The 6,048-nt window shown below is 30.3% G+C and overlaps 1 protein-coding gene across 2 annotated transcripts in view; it reads right to left on the bottom strand.

Moving 5' to 3' along the window:
* LOC127364505 (FHF complex subunit HOOK interacting protein 1A-like) overlaps positions 1–444 on the bottom strand; it is a 19,230-nt gene extending 18,786 nt beyond the window's left edge. For both annotated transcript variants that reach the window (XM_051402106.1, XM_051402107.1), the window contains exon 1: positions 228–444. The gene's annotated coding sequence lies outside the window, so the exon portion shown is untranslated. The remainder of the gene's footprint in view (positions 1–227) is intronic.
* Positions 445–6,048: the final 5,604 nt, after the last annotated feature.

The raw sequence follows: 6,048 nt of genomic DNA, 5'->3' as shown, positions 1-6,048 counted from the left end.
GAACGTTTCTGGCCTTTTTTTATTTTATGTTTTAAATATTTTAACTTGTATATTCAGATTTTCTCCTTTAACCTGTGAAACAAATGTGAAAAACTCCAGTCTGTAACTTCATAAGAGAGTTAACCCCTATTTAAACATACACTATGATATTACAGCCATAATATCTAATATTAAACACAATATACAGCTCAAACTGCAGCTGCATGGAGCAAACAGACCGGTCTTACCTCGGCTGTAGGACTGTCTCTCTCTCTCTCTGTTGCTCCTGGTTACAATAAACTAAAGTAAAACAGCTTTAAACTCTGTTAGAGTCCACAACCCGCTTCGATCCGGACCTGTCTCCTCTTTAAACCCGGACGGTGGAGTCCTTTCGGGCCGTTTCTGACCGGCCGCTCCGCTGCTGAGGATTTAATCCGCTCAGCCGTCAATCACTGCTCCGCTGGCTGCTAGGTAACCGACAGACCACGCCCATTTGGCCCGTAAGCCACGCCCCCAGAGAGAGAGCGCGTTTTAATGCTATAAACAGACCACAACAGTCAGGCTATATTTAGACCCAGTTTATACATATTCATAGTGTACTGTACTACATTTAATGTTATTAATTACAATTATTTATTATTTATTATTTATTACAATAATTATTGTACTTTACTACATTTTATATAATTAATTACAATTATTTATTACTTATTATAGTTATTATTGTACTTTACTACATTTAATATAATTAATTACAATTGTTTATTATTTATTATAGTAATTATTGTACTGTACTACAGTTTATATAATTAATTACAATTGTTTATTATTATTATAGTAATTATTGTACTGTACTACAGTTTATATAATTAATTACAATTGTTTTATTATTATTATAGTAATTATTGTACTGTACTACAGTTTATATAATTAATTACAATTATTTATTACTTATTATAGTAATTATTGTACTTTACTACATTTAATATAATTAATTACAGTTATTTATTATTTATTACAGTAATTAATGTACTTTACTACATTTTATATAATTAATTACAATTGTTTATTATTATTATAGTAATTATTGTACTGTACTACATTTTATATCATTAATTACAATTATTTATTATTTATTATTTATTACAACAATTTTTGTACTTTACTACATTTTATATAATTAATTACAATGGTTTATTATTATTATTATTATTATTATTATTATTATTATTTTTATTATTATAGTAAATATTGTACTTTACTACATTTAATATCATTAATTACAATTATTTTTTTTTTTTTTTTTTATTATAGTAATTGATGTACTATACTACATTTTATATAATTAATTACAATTGTTTATTATTATTATAGTAATTATTGTACTGTACTACATTTTATGTAATTAATTACAATTGTTTATTATTATTATAGTAATTATTGTACTGTACTACATTTTATATTACAGTTATTTATTATTTGTTATTATTATAGTAATTATAATTAGGCTGTTATTATTTACACACATGCACATATGGGGTTGTTTTATCACATATATTCAGTGATAAATAGATAGATAGATAGATAGATAGATAGATAGATAGATAGATAGATAGATAGATAGATAGATAGATAAATAGATAGATAGATAGATAGATAGATAGATAGATAGATAGATAGATAGATAGATAGATAGATAGATAGATAGATAGATAGATAGATAGATAGATAGATAGATAGATAGATAGATAGATAAAATATAGTACAATAAAAAGCCAAACAAATAGAATTAAAGTAGTCTACCTGCACACACGGAGGGAAACACTCTGTGGTGGTGCATTCAGGGTCAGCTGTTGTTGACAACACAAACACAAACAATAAACAAATGTAATGCAAACTTGATCTTCTCTCGCTCCGGCAGTGTTGTTATTTGCTGTGGAGGAATTTAACTAGCACATTTACTCGAGTACTGCTCTTAAGTACAAAGTCAAGGTTGTACTTTACTTGAACTCCCGACCTTTTTGACCAATTACCCGTCACATAAATGATGACGTCAGTGAGTTCAGTTGCACCAAAGAGACATGTCTGCTCTAAACCTCTCACATGGTTTCAAGTAAGTAAGATTTTCAATGTTTTTATTTATATTTTAACATTATTTTATCAGTTATTTCATTCAAGTTCCTCTTCCACTGCTGAATATACACTACACACAGTAGTCCCCAGTGAAATACAGTGTATATTATATATTATTACATATATTATTACATATATTATATATACACTATATATAATTACATATATTATATTATATTAATATAGTAACAACCTGTATTTCTAACCCTGAACTCTAATATTAGGTGGTTTATCCTGAGGGGACCTTCTTTCACTGTCCCCAAAATGGAGATGAGTCCCTATAATGAGAACATTTGATCCCACTGAATAAAGGTACACACACACACACACACACACACACACACACACACACACACACACACACACACACACACACACACTGTATGCCCCCTGCTGAGTGATGCTGTTAACGTGGCCCTGTTAATCACCGTGGAAACGCAGGTTAACGGCTGGTGTTACAGGACAGTGGGAGCCGTTAATCTGCTGTGAGAACAATACACACACACACACACACACACACAGGTCATCTGGATCCACACCAAACACACCAAACACACACCAGATGGCTTCAAATGGCAATAAAATCAATAAAATGGATAAAAAAAGTCACACAGTTTGATAATAATTATAGTTATAATATAAAAATAAGTCACCACTTTCAAATCCCGGCTAACAACACATCATTTTACAACTGAATCGCTTTAATAATTCATTTAATGATGAAATTGTTTTAATTTTTTAAAATTAAATTACAATTATTTATCTTTTTTTGTTTTAAGTATTTCATTTTATTTTAAATTTCCCCATAGAGCACTTTGGTCAACACCTGTTGTTTTTAAATATGACTTTTAAGTAATTTAAAGGACATTTTTATGGATTAAAAAAATGCTCAGTATTTGTTTGTTATTTGATGAATATGAATATTTTTTACACATTCTTATAAAATAAAGAGCAAAAGAAAAAGTGTGACTGTATTTTAAGGTCATTTCTGGTGGTATGTAGATTTATTTGAATCTGTTTCAGTACAATAACAGACGTGTTCCTCTGAAGGTCAGTAGCAGTATTTAGTTTCCTCTACCTGCCACTGTCTGTGTCTGTGAGTGTCAGTGCTGCAGCCTGCTGGCCACAGACTGAAACTGCACCTGAATTATTTAAACTCATTATTACTGAATGACCCACAGTGGTGGAAGAAGTATTAGTAACCTTAAAGTAGCAATGCCACAATATAGAAATGATAAATTATGAACACAATTATGTCATAATTATTCTTTATTTAGAATTAAAGTTACCAAATTAACAAAATTGTGTATTTATTGATATTAATGTGTAAAAAATATTTGAAATATGTAAGTTCAGAGAGTTTTTATTACTATACTATCATGCATTTTAAAGATAAAGAGTTTATTACTTATTACTGCAGCCACAGAGGGGGAATAATTATTCAGATAGATAGATAGATAGATAGATAGATAGATAGATAGATCTCCATCTTTCAATCACTATGTATGTGTAGTAAGGAGCCTAGTTCCCTCAAACATGTATGTAAATGTAAATAAATGTACAGGAAACATAGAAAGTATCTCAAACTCTCTAATCCAGGTTAATTTTGGTAATTGTTTTATCTTTTAAATTGTCCTTACACTAAATGCATATCAGTCTTTTATTCACAACAAACTCAGACTAACTAGATCTGACTTTCATTTAGTTGTTTAATTGTAATTTTTTTTAATTATTATTTCTTTTATTTGAACAATAAAACATTAACCCTGTATATAACAAGGAGAGATACATTGCACCGGGTTTTAGCAAGTTGCTATTTTCCACCCGTAGTCCCTGGGCAATGTAACAAAGTATAAAGAGGTCAGAATCTAAAATACAAGAAAAATTATGCATGATGTAAAAATGTAGAAATATTCAGTGATAATCACTCAAAATATGATTATAGAACAAGTTTAATATGATATAAAAAATATGATTCTGTTATTTAAACAGAAATAAAACAACCTATAATGCAGCGTATTGACATGTTCAGTGATTTAGCCTTTTTACTGGAAATATGCATAATAAAATAAAATAAAATTAATAATAAAAACAATAATAATGCAATAAATAATCACAATAAGCTCTTTTAAAGAAGTGTTCTGGTTTACAGACATAACAGAGATCCTGTGTGAGCGGCCCACATCCTCACTGAACTGGTTTCCTCTCAGCGTGTCTCATAAAGTTATAGGATAAAACATGCAGCGTTGCTCCGGGCTTCAACACGAAACTGATCTCGCAGCACAAACACATTATCCTCAATGTCAACAGCACGCTGCCAGTCTAGACCTGTTGATACCTGTTTACATTCCCACCTCTCCCTCGTTCTTCCTGCCCTGTTTTAACTGTTATTTTACTCTTTTTATTCACTTGTTCAACTCATTTCAGGTCACTTTTATTCTCCTTAGAGGAAGTTCTGCTCGCAGCGAGGCAACACATGCACATAGAAAGGTCTCCCTGCTGCAGTCGTTTGCATCTTTATTGTATATTTTGCATTTTAAGTCATGCAAGGAGATTCCTGCAGACATTAATGGACTACGGCGGATCAGTCCTAATGTTTCCTTTTGTTTTTAGTGCTAAACACTGATTACGTTCAAACTGTAAAGACCCAGTAAACATTAAGGTACTTTAATACTTTTGTACTTCACTACATTTATCTGACAGCTCTTTGATATTACATGTAAAACATATGTCACAATATGACAGATGAAAGGCCACGCACACCCACACAGGTGTTTCCTGTTGTGTGGATGATTATACCTGCTCAGGTTGGAGTTGCACAAAGCTCTGCTGGGTCATTGTGTAAGAATGTTAAAGTTCCCCCTCCACTCAAAAATGTGTTTTTCTTCTCGTTCCTACAGTTTGATATTGTATATTATACCAGCAGTGTTGGGCTGAACCTCATTACTAGTAATAATACAGTAATACATTAATAATATAACAGTTAACAGTAAAATATAAGCTAAATAAAACATTACTTTTGTTGGCACCCCCATATTCATTTTAAATCCAACAATCCAATCACATCTGTGGATTCATTTTTGTGATTGTGGAGGAAACTAGTTTGAAAGAAACACATATATTCAGCAACTGGAAATATTCCTTTACTTTTATTTTAACAAATAAAACTGGATTTTAATTAGTGACACAATAACAATACTTTGTTTCTTACTCCCTGCCAACAGTAAAATAAAAGTAATAATATTAATTTGTTTGTTTGTTAAAATTACTGTTTGCAGGGAGCAATAAGTAAAGTAATTATCGTATGTTTTAAAACAGTAATAAGTAATCAATTACATGTTGTTTGAGTAACTAGCCCAACAGTGTTCACCAGTAAGCACCTTTTGCAGATAAAAATCACTTAAATTAGTATTAATATTATATTAGTATTAATTAATTAGTGAGTATTTTTATATTACAGCAGCAAGTAAAAAATCTGAGTACTTCTTCCACCACAGTAAGTAATTAGTTACATTATTAGTTATATTACTTCTGCTACTCCCCATACAATTGGTAGCTAATTAAGACGATTTAAATCCATTTTTCTTTGTTAAAATTACTGTTGGCAGGGAGTAACACTTAAAGTAACAACACTTTGCTTCTTACTCCCCGCCGACAGTAAAATAAAAGTAATAATATTAATTTGTTTGTTTGCAGGAAGCAATAAATAAAGTAACTATAGTATGTTTTTAAAACAGTAATGAGTAACAGTTAATCAGTTACTTTTTTTTCAGGTAAACAGCTCAAAAAAAGTACTTTTACTTGAGTATTTTTCATTCATCGCGTTGTTATTTTTACTGTATTAAAAAAATCTTCCAACACTAATTTCCAAGTAGCTTTATCAGTTAGCTACCTGTATGCTAATTGTTTTGACCGCCATTTTTTTCCCCCTTCTTC

Source organism: Dicentrarchus labrax, unplaced genomic scaffold (assembly GCF_905237075.1).
Source record: "Dicentrarchus labrax unplaced genomic scaffold, dlabrax2021, whole genome shotgun sequence".
NCBI lineage: Eukaryota > Metazoa > Chordata > Actinopteri > Moronidae > Dicentrarchus > Dicentrarchus labrax.
Note: the sequence above shows the minus strand (reverse complement) of the source record. Positions and strands in the feature narration are given on the sequence as shown.